The 14,331-nt window shown below is 39.0% G+C and overlaps 1 protein-coding gene across 10 annotated transcripts in view; it reads right to left on the reverse strand.

Moving 5' to 3' along the window:
* ctnnd2b (catenin (cadherin-associated protein), delta 2b) overlaps positions 1 to 14,331 on the reverse strand; it is a 187,592-nt gene that overhangs the window by 94,904 nt on the left and 78,357 nt on the right. The window lies entirely within an intron of this gene.

Here is a 14,331-nt window from a genome sequence, read left to right on the forward strand (position 1 = left end):
AGAGCTCCTGAAAGAAGCCTGAGAGAGGAGATGCAAATCTACATTGAAATTTTGAAATTTTGAAACCACAAATATATCTTCCTATTGACATCAACACTTAAAATAAAACACCGGAAAAATTTAAAATCCTTCAGCTGAAGGACAACAAACCATATAGTGCTGTTGTATGGGAAAATAGAAACCCTTTTCAGATCCAATTAGGCACTGTTGTTGAGCTGAAAACAAGGTTGTTTTTTCTTATCCAACAACAGTGTTATCCTGTCACAGAAAATATTTCAGGGAGCACAAAACAGATTTGAGATAAAAATGTTTCTAAAAGGGCAGTGAGAGCTGCCAAAGAGAAAACATCAGTGTGAACCCGGGCTGGAGAAGAGTCTTTATTCTAGTGAGAGCAACAAAAATATGACGACATACCAAAACAATGCAGCGAGCACAAAGAAAGAAATCCATACACACACACACACACACAGATGCACTGATAAAGTACTTAAGTGACCACAGAAGACAGAGGAAGACAGGAGATATCTCCTTTGATTCAAACCAGTGCCAGGTTGCATGAGAAAGGGATCAATTCTTTTCAGTTTCATATTGGTTTTTTGTTGAGGCAGTTATTAGGTGTAATTAATGGGATACATTTGAGATAGACAGATAAAAACACAGATCAAGGATGATTTTAGCTGCCGGCCTGCTGCAGAAGAATCATATTAAGACTGGATCTATAGCAGACAGCAGTCAAACAGTTCCCTAATCGTTTCAGAGAAGCTCTAACTGGTAGAAACATCCTGAACAATTAACAACATGTGCATTGCCTTGAAGTGTGCCAACTGCTTTCTCCTTCTATTGCAACTAAATATATTGGCTGTGAACAGTTTTATTTCATATGAAAAATGTAATATTTACTGGACTCAGTATTTAATCCTCATATTCTTTTCCTGACAGCTTTATCTTAAATAAGGTCTTCCTGTCTGCTTCCTACTGGTATTACAGGTCGGATGTTTTTTTGTCCGCTCTGTTATCCCCCGCCGTAGTAGCTTACTGAACAGTTTATTAAAGCACAAGTGAAAAACTGCAGTATATGGCAGAAATCCAGGGTGGCAATGAGACACATACACAGCAGCACAATAGCTCAATTCTACTTACAGAAAAACATTAGAAATGAGTTGTAGAAAGTTTAACTTTTAATTGCCCTTTTCTTGTGCTAACAGCTAAAGAGAGATTTAACTTTTGCTCAACACAGCAACATGTTCCTAAAATTACAAAAAAACATTAGTTTAGTGAAGTGTATTGAACTGAGTAAGGGTGTCCTTTCGTGCAGTGGTTCTCAAACGTTTCAAATCAAGGACCCCTAAACTAACACAAATAAGACCACGGAGACCCATCTGAAATATTTTTAGCTTTTAGATGTTTTAATACAGATAATAGAAATAACAAAGTGTTTGAACCCATGGCCAAAATAGTCATACATTCTGTCATGGATGGAATCATAGTAAAAAATACATTATTCCCCTTGTTGAACACCAGGAATCCCCTCAAGGACCCCTGAGGGTCCCCGGACCCCACTTTGAGAACCACTAGCTTGGTGCATATGAATTCATCTTTTCATTTATGACAGGAACATTGTGTCACTTCCTCTTTCCAAAACCAAGTATAGTCTCTCCTTAATGTTATAAAATCATATTTACCACAGTCTCTATGAATGAATGTCAGCTAGATCAGCCTTAAATCCTGGTTGTAATATAATTATATATAATTATATGTATTTCATGTTTCAGGTAGAAGCAATGCTGCCACTAAACAGCAGTTCAAAGTTTTATTTGTCACAGGCCAAAGTACAGTGTACAGTGAGCCAAGGGTCAGGGTGATTGTATATTGCTATAAGCCTATTCATCACACCATTGCTCAACCAAAGATAATCTATAACACAGTTAACGAATTACAAGCAGTGCCAGTGGTATGAAATGGTCTACACTTCCTAAGTGGACGTGGTCGTGGGCGTGTCAAAACATAACAACAACGCAACGCTATATACACTTTTTCAAAATAATAGTAATATTATTATTAAACTATAAAATACAAGTTTTATTTGAGTTTAAACTTCTAATTCATGGTTTCACATATAAGTCCCTCTAAACTTCTGTGTTTGGAAGGCGTTGTCTGCAGCACTGCAGCAGTGAACCCAGACCAGAACTGACAGAGAGATGAGATCTGTGATGCGCAATCTCGTGAGTGTGCTGCTGAGACAGAGACAGGTCTGAAAAAAGTTAATTTTCTCCTGATCCTTTGGTCTAAAAAATGACATTTTTAATGTCAGAACCTTCTGTAGAGCTTTGGCATGTGAAAATTGGATCCATTATTTATTGTGGAGACTACGGGACGAACGAATCGGCCCTAATCTGTGATCACGTTCACTTATCTCATTGAAGCGAACAGACTGAGAGCTGCTGCTGGCCTCCTAAAGGTGGAGGCACCCACGTGACACAGTTACAGGAAAAAACTGAAACTGTCTCCTTTCTCAACTGTCTCTGGCTCAACTGGCTGAAGCTACCAGCAGGACAGTCAATACTACAGGTCAATAAATAAGAGCTAACATTAGCCACCCTGCTACAAGTCAAGCCATAATGATGTAAGTTGACCGCAGGCACAGTACAGTGCAGCTAACTAACAAGTACAGCAGATCAGTGCCGCGTGGCTTCACATGATGACACATTCCAGAGTTCAACACACTGAGTATATCATTCACTCTTAACAGTTTGAGGCACTTTGGATAAAGTCATCACTGCTAAGTTTCATTTAGTTTAGTGCTCCTCTGATGAGCATTAGACACTTGATTTTTGAGATTTCCTGGGGAAGCAACGTGTTCACTTCTGAGGAGTGCTGAATCAAGTGGAATGAGTGCTGCATTTGAACGTATCTCACAGCCACGTCCTCCTCATCCAGCGAAAGACAGACAACGTGTTAATAAGATCCTCAGATGTTGCTTAGTGTTATGGCTGTCAGACTTTCAAAATAAATGCTAATGAAGCAGTGACGCTCTAGATGAGAAAATAATTTTTCTGTCCTATAAGTATAGCAGGTGATGAAGAGGATAGTTCAACATAAAAAACACTTGTTCACTCTTTTACCAAGGGTTAGATGATAAAATAGATACAACTCTCATGTCTGTATATTATATGTGAATTGAGAACCAGCTGGTTATAACTTAGCTTAAATACTGAAAGAGGAGCGAAACAGTCAGTCTAGTTCTGTGTAAAGTTATTTTAAAAAAAAAAAGACCAAAAAAAAACAGTACTTCTAAACCATACTAATGAACACACTATCTGTTTTTTTTTTTTTTAACCAATAAGCACAAGTTGTGATTTTTCTCATAAGTTGTGGTTTCCCGTGGGGTTCCGCAAAAAATATCACAAGTTTGGTGTTTTTCAAACTGTCTGAGAGTGACCACAAAGCCTAATAGTGAGAAATGTATATGTGTTGTTTTCAATATTAAATCAACTCCTATGTAAATTCAAACATGATTATTTAAATTGTATGTTTTACAGTGTATTTGGACTTACAGCAAAGTAACCAACCAGTGCTGCTACACTGTCTATTCACACAGCTTCACCAGTTTATGTTTTACATCAAAAGACATTTGAAAGAAAATGTGGATGAAGCTCAGTCTGCCCTGGGATTGTGGTAAATTTCATCAGCAGCATATAAACTATCAAACATGGACAACGGACAACATCATGGACCAGAGGCTTAAGACTGTGTCAATTAAAAAGAAAATCAAATTAAATCTCCGACACAACAGACACAGCAGGAAAGTGTTAAGTTTTACTAATAATGTCGTCACCACGACTGAGACTTGTACAGTGTTTGACAACATCTACCCAGTGTTCACATGTGTGATACATTCGGTGCAACTAACATAGCATCGCCTGTTGCTGTGAGGCGCAAAGGCTGCAAACAAGTAAAACTGTGTGCATTGTGGGAGCAACAGGTACCTGAGTGGAAATAGTGCATTAATCAAATATTTTAAGCAGCAAGATCCTGGTTCGATTCCCGGCCGGTCGGACTCTCTGCTGCATGTCATCCCCTTACTCTCCTTCCCCGTTGCTCCTATTGAGGAAGACATAACTCTCCCCCAGGTGCAAGCTCACCACAATACTTATTGAAATAGTAGGTCTTATTTGTTTTGATGATGTTTGGGGAGTTAGGTGGTTTTTATTTCAGTGACTGAAGTGGTCCTTGGTCCGAAAAAGTTTGAGAAACACTGCTTTAAACTAAGCTAATTGCCTGCTGGTTTTAGCTTTATATTTAGCACACACATAAGACAGTGGTCTCATCTAAGTCTTGGCAAGAAAGTTAGTATGTGTATTTCCTAAAATATCCAACTATCTCTTTAAGACCGGTGTTGAATAAACATTTACATGTATCATCTTCAGTGTTTTCAAATAGTGACAGATTAATGTCTGATAGCAACATTGTCTCTTGTCAGTTTTGCTGTGTGATTTAAAATGAATGAAATCCCCCGTATCTCTAAGCCAAAAGCCTTCTCACATAAACCCAGCGATGAATGCTTTTCACTCCCTGCAGACACAGACCAGATGCTATTAAATCATCCCATTGATTACCTCCATTTTCTGTGTGTGTGTTTGTGTGTTGTGTGACGGATTGAGAGGGGGAGCCAAGCGGTACATGTTAATGGGACCCTCTGTCAGCAAAGCAGACTCCTCATTCATCAGGTATATACCAAACAATACACCCACACACAAACACAAGCTATACACAGCACACATTTTAGTACACAGAGAGCACAAATGAATCACACAAAGTAGGGGAGCACAGAAAGGCGTTCACCCATGTCAGGGAGGATGGAGTGTGTTGATATCAGAGGAATATCTTGGCCAAAGCAGGATGATGAGGATTATTATCACTGGTCTGGGTTCAGACAGCCGGTACTGATGACACAGGCTGAGTCAATGTTTCCTTGAAGGGCAGGACAGACCGCTCCTCACATTCTTTCCCTGCATTTGCTGGTATCAAAATCTTGGCTTTGTACTGCTGGAAATGCCTCATCAGAGGCGAATGTGTGTTATTTACCAGTGTCTAGGACATGATGTAGGTAAAATTAAATGCAAGCTGAGTGCTCACATGGCAACCCAGCTGCAAACTGTGAGGGAAGAAGAAGGAGTAACATCGACAGGGGCTGGAGCTGGAATATAAACCAGTCCAGAGGATTTCAGATTTCTGTCTGAGCTGGGGGGAAATATAGGAGTTTGTTCATATTATCAGAGAGATCAAAACAGGGCAGAGCAGACGTAACAAGACCAGGGAAAACCAGGCAGAGGCAGAAGAAGAAGAGAAGAGAAGAGAAGAGAAGAGAAGAGAAGAGAAGAGAAGAGAAGAGAAGAGAAGAGAGATAGATGAGGATATAACAGGGTATCTTTAAATAGAATAGGTTAAACTAAATGGCAGTAAAATGATCTTTAATCTAACACAATTGAATAGTTTAATGAATTAGAGTCAGGGTGGGATCACTGGGTGGAAAAGACCCCAAATGTCCTCTTATCTGTCTGCCACTTGTTTCTACTATAAGCTTAAGCCTTATATTATATCTATACGGGTTGAAACAATCAGTCAAATAATCAATTATTTTGACCGACAGAAAATGAATTCCTGGTATTTAATCAGTAGCTACATCATTTATCAAGCGCCAGCAATTAAAGACTGACTCTGTGAGGCAACAATTAGCTACAGAACCACAATACTTTGAGCGGAATGCTAACATTAGCATGCTAATGTGCTCTAGGTACAATATTTACCATATTCACCAACATGGGGGGTGACCTGATAGCTAAATGATTAGGGTGCACAGTACATGGGCTCATATGTCCTGTGCAGCGAATCCCTGGTTTGACTGGTTTGACCCTTTAATGCATGTCAGCAAATGGTCCTTTATCTACTGGTTCCATCAAATAAAGGCACTCAAATGGTTAAAAAAACAAATATTTGGTAAGTAGTTCCAAACACAAAGTGCAGCTGAGGCTGACTGGATGTCAATAGTTTTGCAGGGATTTGACCTGCTGATGGTGCTAAATGAAAAATCAAGGGACCAGCTACTTTTTTACAATTTGCCATGAGGGGGGAAGGACATCCTCCAGGGACCTTGAACGTTACAAAATTTCATGGCAGTCCATCCAATAGTTGTTGAGATATTTCACTCAAAACTACAAACCCTCAGGGTGGTAGGAGAGGAAAAGTCAGGGGATCACCACAGCCAGTGTAGACTTTGTCCCTGAGGAACCATAAATGTTTGATATACAACAGTTAAGATATTTCAGTCTGGAGGAAAGTGGTGGGCCCACTGACACTGCCCCGATGCCTCATTGCTCATGTGGCTGAAATCTTTATAATTTTGTGCTTCCAGCTTTTCAAATATAAGAATTTGCTCAACGTGATTGTAATTTATGGAATAAAATCTGTGCTGCATAACCAACGAGGTGCTCCTGGCTTTCTGCAAATATTTTTGCTTGTTCACTAACTTTGATGAAAATTTGCTCCTTTTCTCTGTTATTGTAAAATTAATATGTTGGGATTTTGAACTATGAAGTAGAACAAAAACAAGCTCTTTGAAGATGTTATTTCGGGGCTCTTGCAAACAGTGATGTGGATTTTTCTACCAGTTTTGTGGTTTGGGATTGACCCACCGACCTTTCAATGAGCAGCCAGGCTGCACTTCCATCTGGGCTACGGCCATCCTCCTCCTCTCCTCTTCCTCTCCTCTTCCTCTCTGCCTACACATGCAGTCCTCCTCCTCTTGACCACCAGGTACATCTTATCAGACCTCACTATCTGAAACAGCTCATTGACCTCTTGGCCCAGGAAACACAGAGTTAGTGTTTTTTCCCACTGAATCTCTATGGCGCATCAATGAGATGTGACAGTATAATTAGTGAGCCGAGAGAGAACTAATTGACAGCATGATCAACTCTCCAGCTGCAGGTCACGCCACGACATATCGCTTCATCACCACTAATGATATAATGCCGTGTGCATGTGTAGGCAGGTATGAGTGAAGACAGCACGTGTGTGCACAGGGATCAACACCGGTTTTTGTGTTTGGGTGTGCAAAGCTCAAATATTAGAGGGAGAGCTGGAAACCACTAAAGAGCTTTAAAGGTCATTAATGATGAAGAAAAATCCTTCCTCATATTTTATTGTGCTCATCCTCAGCTGCTTTTCCTCTGCACAAAACACAAACCTATTGCATAATCCGAAATAACATAACTGCAAGTGAAGCACAATGTTGTTTACTGGAAGCCTGTTCTACATACAATACTGGATTATCTCAAAATGCCTCCAGGTATTTGTGCAAGCTGCAAAGACTGACCTTGCTAAATTAGGATGATAACATTAGAGGAACCTCTCCTCAAGTGTGAAAGTCAAACTAAGAGATGCCTTGTACTCGTTTCCAACATCATTGACTAAAAATTGATTAGCAAAATGTAATTAAAGTGTTTCTTGTTCCACAGCCTTTTTGAAATTCAGCACCAGTTGATGGCTCCTAACACAAGTCTCATCCTCTACTTTTTCCTACTGCAGAAAACTATGGTCTGTCCCCCCATACAGAAATGTAATATATGACATAAACGTCCCTTTATTGAGTGTGATGTTGCCATATATGTCACCTATAAGGGGATATATTATTATCATATATACATCCACTGGATATATGAAGATATAAGTTTATATGAAATATCCATAATAAAATGTGTATATGTAGATATAAAATAATTAAAAATTAAAAATATCTATGATTAATTTTTATATGGTATAACATGTTGCAAGCATATATGTTAAAATATATATATTTATACATATACGTATATGTTAAAGTTTATAAAAAACTACATAGGCCTACATACAAAAAAATCCTTATGTTAATATGTTTTTGTTATTAACCTTAAACACTGGTCTCAATGGTTTCCCTTGGAACCCACTGTTTACAATATCAACATATCCTGACAGGCTTTGGGATTGATATGTATTTTTGTAATATATGTACATAATATGCCCATATATATTTATATGAGCTAGATATATATGTCAGTATAAGAAACTGTTCCAATTTCTAATAGGTTTCATATATATTTTTTATTTGTATAGTTTTTCTGTTATATATATATACATATATTTGATGTATAAAAATTCAGTATTCTATCAGACATTCTATCAAACATTAACCCTTCCTAGATTGGTTCCCAAGCTTTCAGCTTTATGAAGTGCACTTCATAAATTGTAACACACTTTAATTCATTTGCTCTGACACATGCTATTTCTGACTACTGCACACCTGGAAAACATGTTGCATTATTATGACAACTGACAACCTGAGGATTTTATTACAGTGTTATAATTGCTTTGCTTTTTTCTTCTGTTTTGATATAAAACATATCACAAATATTTTATGTTTGTAACACAAAATGTAGTTAATGTAAATGGTCCCTTGGTCCGCGCTAAAGGCACCACCCGAAGCCACAGCACCCACTTTGGAAACCACTCCAGTCGTGTAGTACGACATCTCTTCTGTACACTTTACTGAAGAGACTGTGCCAAAAACTGCCCCCAGACAAGGCCAGAACATGTATAGCAGAAAAGTTCCGACATTAGCTTTCTGTTAACTTCTGTTTTGAATGTCAAAACATATTACAGTCACATTGAACATCAGTCAATCACAAACTTAAGGATTGTCAATACCTGTATATATGTTTAATCTGTCACATGATGTCATGATAACAAAGGCATCTGATTGTCTCAGTGAAGCAAAACAGGAGTTCAGCTTGTTTAACAGGAAGCTTTGATGAGCAACAGAAACAGTAAAATATGTAAATGAGAACCACTAAACTGTGTGCTTGGCTGCATTAAAACACAGTATAGGCCATCATGGAGATTAAGGCTTAACCAGCTGAGTCTTTCCACTAGTGAGGACGCATGTCATTTTCACATTAAACAGTTCTCAGATTTAGCTGCCTCAGTGTGGATAACTAGTGTGAGTCTATTATGATAATGGTTCACAGTGTCTGTGTCAGCAGTGAAAGACTCTGCAATGGAACATAAATCTTTGTATTTACTGGCCTTTACGAAATGAGATCATTAAAAGCTTTTAATCAAAATATGAATGAAGAGACTGATCTCCACCAGGCAAAGGTGCCTAAAATAAAACCTTAATGCTACTCAACTAAAAACTGGATCCATTAGACTGAAAGACTCATCACCCGTCAGTGGCCTCTGCCATTTTCAGACTATAACACAAATTTTCACAAGTACAAATACACGTCAAGATGAGCTACAATTCAAATCGAGTAAATTGTAAAAACTCTAGTTATGACAATTTTGGTTAAAAGCGCCACTTGATAAAGTTATTTTTAGTCGGATGAAAGAGCAGATGGGAAGCATAATGTTCTGTAATTTCAAATAATGAGCAGCTCCTGTTGTACGTTCTGACCTGATATTTTCAGCTGCTTTAATGTGTCCATTTTGGCTATTTGCTTCTATTCCTAGAGAAAAACTGGTAATGTTACAAATCAAACCACCGCTCTCTGACCACCTCGCCCGTCTAACTGACCGGTCGGGTGCATTAAGGGACAGGAAAATGGGAAGAGTAGAAAAGGACAGAGAAAGGAAAGGAGGCAGAGAGATGGAAGGAAAGAATATGATGCACACACAGCAAAGGGGGAGAATAAAAGAGATACACAGAGAGAGGTAGAAAATGAAAGTGAGGATATAATACAAAGAGAGAGAGAGAGAGAGAGAGAGAGAGAGGGAGGGAGGGAGCTCTGCTAAATCCAGTGAGGGGGACTTAAAAGCTAACAGATAGCAATGAAAATCCCGTCATTTTATCCACCCAATAAACACATTGTGAAGCCAGTCCATATAATCCATCTATTTCCATGCCCTGCACATTATCTGTTATCTGTGCTGACCACAATGGCCGGCCCTCTTGTAGACAGAGCTCTTAAATAATAGAGCCACCCATAAAGAAAAAGAAAAAAAAAGAAAGAAAGAAAGGAAAGCATCAAACAATTCTGCAGCCACTGCTTGTGTCAACACTAATTTAGATTCAAAAACTAAAGCCACATTGCTAATTTACTTGGCACCATTTCACAGACTTTACATAAAAACAACACAGACCCAGAGGCTTTTATAATAAAAACACACAGTGGATGACTTTTGCAGAAGTAGATTATTTTTCATGCATAAATCAAATTTTGACATTAATCAACATGAGTCGTCAGCTGCACAATATCCACAGTCACCTTTAGCTGCTTGATACATCTCATGCAATTTGATTCACACTCTCTCTTCACAACCACTGACACTGCACTTTTGAAAAGCTTACAGTCATGTAAATAAAGTCAAAATTAATATAAAAATGTGTCCTTTGGTCAAAGTCTTTGCTTCAGTATTAAAAAAAAGAAAAGTGTAAACTTGCTTTGTTATTCCCAAAAGCCTCATCGATCTTCATTCTCCTCATTCAGTTGACCATCAATCACTACCGCTTGACTTTGTTTTATGCATAATCATGCTTGTTGGCTGTGATGTCTCCTGCTTCAGCCAAAAACCAAAAACCAAAATTCATTCAAAACGAGACAGGTAGTTGGGCTGTCACAATGCTGTAAATTAAAGAAAAACTATAATAATTAAAATATGACAATTGCAGATGCTTCCATATGAAGACATGAATATGATGTGAATCATATACTATCACTTTCAGAGTCACCAGGGACCGTATCACCAAAGCTCAGAGAATAAGATAGGATGTTTCTCAAATTGGTATTACAGAAGTAAACCCTAACTAACTTTAGGAATCTTGTCATACTTCATCCCATCTTATCTATATTATTAGGAAACGCTAAATACTCAAACATTGGTTATCAACTTTTATGTCTGTTACCTAGCAACCGACGTTACTTCTCTCATCTTGTCTCACCGAGGTAAAATTTCTCATTGAAATGTACGAAAAAAAATGCCACTTCACTCTGAGAATCTCTACTGTCAAAAACAAACAAACAAACAAAAAAAAAACAACAAAGTGCAAACATCAGTTGCTCCACAAACAGGAGAGCCCCACATTGCTGAGTCAGCCTCTCCAAAGCTGGTAACCGCTCAGCTAACTGTAGGATCATGGCCCCTGGGTAGCCTGTATCTTCTGACGAGCGTTAGTACACTGATCCAGAAAACTACTAGACAGCAACTCCACAACAACTGTTGAAACACCAAATGAATGACGTCCATCCCTCCAGTAGAGTTCCACACACTTGGAGAATCTATGCCAAAGGAAGCTGAAGCTGCTCTGGATAGTTCAGACAAGGTCCTTTATTATTCCCACAGTGGGGAAACTTGCAGTGTTACAGCAGCAAAGTGGACAGTACAAAAAAGAAATGCAAAATGACAATACCAAATAATAAGAATTAAAAAAAAGATAATAGATAAAAATAATATAATATCATAATATATACATATTGATATTGAAATATGTTAACATACGTCAAAATAGCAGTAGATAAAGAATAATGCACGGATGGTTTGTGCTAATAATTGCACATGGTGAGCTTGTCAGTTTTTGGAGAGTGCTGTCTACAAGACCTTCTTTAGTACTAATATTAATTATAGTATTAATAGTATTACATTTCACCAAGTCAGTGAGATTAACACACAAATTTCACTTTTAAATGTTGTGTGTAGAACTACTTTTGATGTCTTGTTTTTTTTTATTTTTTTATTTTAGCTTCACCTAAACAGAAACACTGTACACAAAGTGTCATTCACCTTCACAGTGTGTCTCTCAGTATCCATTACGTTCTGTATTGATGAAAATCAAGCGACCCATTATTTTGTATCCAAGTATTGACCCAGGGGGCGTCATGGTGGTGCACTGGTTAGCACTGTTGGTTCACAGCAAGAAGACTCTGGGTCAGACCAGCTGGGGCCTGTCTGTGTGGAGTTTGTATATTCTCCTCGTGCCTGTGTGGGTTTCCTGTGATCCCAAATGTGACCTTAGCCGAGGCAGGAGCAGGTGTGAAAGCGTACACACTCTGAACTGTGAAATAGTGAAAAGCCAGTTTGCTACAGAGAGAGTGTAAATGTCACAGCTTTTTTTTTCCACAGTGGGAATGATAGCAGTGTGCCTGTCAGAGGCTCCGCAATAACTGCCATATAATGCAACACAAGACAGGCAGTATCGCGAGCTGAAATGACTTCAAAGAGACCCATAATTCACTGGCTGATCCCAGTGGGAGCAGGAACTACACCGCAGGGCTTGGCTGTAAATCACATAAACAATAAGTCATACGGTGGATATAAGCTAGCTTAGAGTGATCTAAAATGATAGTAGCCTTTTGTCCAATTCGCCGTCCAGCCTTAAACCTTTGATCTATGATCCTGCATGAGGTGTGTAGTGGTTGTTGTGGCCCATTCTTTCTCAGTCAAGTTGAACAAATTAGGCATTCAGCACCACAGTTTCCTCTCTTACTCTTGAAGGACTCTCAGACAGGGGGCAGTTACTTATCGCTGCTATCACAGACACCAAGCTCAAGGAGGAGCGTGAAGGAGCTGCTTTTATTTGTCTCTGAGCAGCCTGGCTTGTGCAGCTCTTTGCCAGCAATGAACAAAGCGTTAAAGTAATGGTCTTAAAGCCACATCAGCGTCAAAGTTGGTTTATCTGACTTGGCCAAAAAGGATAAATAATGTTCAACAATGTTTTAATTAGCTAAACTTGCTATAGTACTTACTAACCAATCTCTCTTTCAATGTGACAATCTTTTGAGTCATTTCTCGTCTCGAGTGTTCATAGCAACACTCAGCAGTGTAAAGCGATGGAGAGAGTACAACCAGCATTAGCAGTAATGCACACTTTCTCCTAAAGCTATGCTAACATTAGCTACTGGTTCATACAGCACAGGACCACTGTCCAATGAAGAATGACGATGGGTCACTCAGGAGAGAGAAATCTTTCACCTCAAATGACCTGCAACCTCTGTGTTTTTGGCCACTTAAGGGAACTGGAAACAAGTTTTTCATCACATCATTGATGTATCTTGACTCTTCCACTTGATATGGTGATCGCTTTGGCAAACAGTTGCTTATTTACACATCCGGCAGTTAAGGAGGAACATTATCATTTATTTAGAGCTGTGTACTTGGCCAGCTTGCAAATGAAAGTCCAATATTCACTCTGTTTTAGTCTCTACCAAGCCCCGAGGTTCTTTAGCTGTTCACCATGTAGTCAATAACTGTGTCTGTCAGCTGTTTGCTGCTGAGCAGGTAGTATACAGTGGGTTTTTAGACTTTATTTGAACAACAGAAACCAGAACAGTAAAGCTGTGGGACAGACAACTTAACAATGAGCTGAAGCTCCGTAAAGCTGAGAGGAGCTACAGATCCAGGTGATAACTCTCTGTATGTCCATCACATAGAGTGAACCCTTTCACATTTGATATCACATTGTCATTTGATAGATAATTATATAAATATCAATTATAGCCACTTTAAGCTTCAACCCAACGTTTTCTCTACATGATAAAATGAGAGTAGGTGGATAGCAACTTGTAGCATATGGTACATGTTGTTGATAGAGTTGGATGAAGTTAGTAGCCACATTGGCGAAATTGCTGCAATGAAGCAAAACCCTGTCGTAGCATAGACAGCCACTGGTTACACATGAAACTTAGTGACAGTGCTGATGCAAGACCAGCTTGGAGACATAAATGAGACCACGAGGAGCATGTGATGTTAAAGGTGAACCTTGAACAGCATCAGGAAGCTTGATACTATACAGGACCAGTGAGAGTAACACAACAACCTGAAACCTGAAACCTTTCATGTTGTAGATGCTGAGAGAATACAAACTAAACGCACACAGCCATGCTACAGAGGAACATAAACCCTGAACCCAGAGATGCTTTTATTATTGAAATGGGACTCCAGAGTGCATTTCCTGCAATCATACTGTAGGTGGCAGTCAGACAGCCCATCCTCCAGGAAACAGTCTAGGCAAACCTCAGAATGGCTTCTGTAGACCTTTAATTACAGTCTGAGTTGGAAGACGGAGGATCCCAGTGTGCTCTGCAACTATGTGCTTTATCTTGCCCGCCCGGTCACCTGACTTTTACCTAATTACACATTATACTGGAACAATAGTGAACTGTTGCTGCTTTGTCCATGCACTATCTACCTCAGCTGTGTCTCATATCTCAAGAGAGGAGAGATTTCAATGGGTTGAAAATGTCAACTGCCTCGGGAGACTGTTGAACAGTACGAATCAGAGAAGGGCCATGCAGTGCATAA

This window comes from Trachinotus anak, unplaced genomic scaffold, assembly GCF_046630095.1.
Source record: "Trachinotus anak isolate AG129_WGS33_773 ecotype Australia unplaced genomic scaffold, CSIRO_AGI_Tana_v1 ptg000012l, whole genome shotgun sequence".
Taxonomy (NCBI): Eukaryota; Metazoa; Chordata; class Actinopteri; order Carangiformes; family Carangidae; genus Trachinotus; species Trachinotus anak.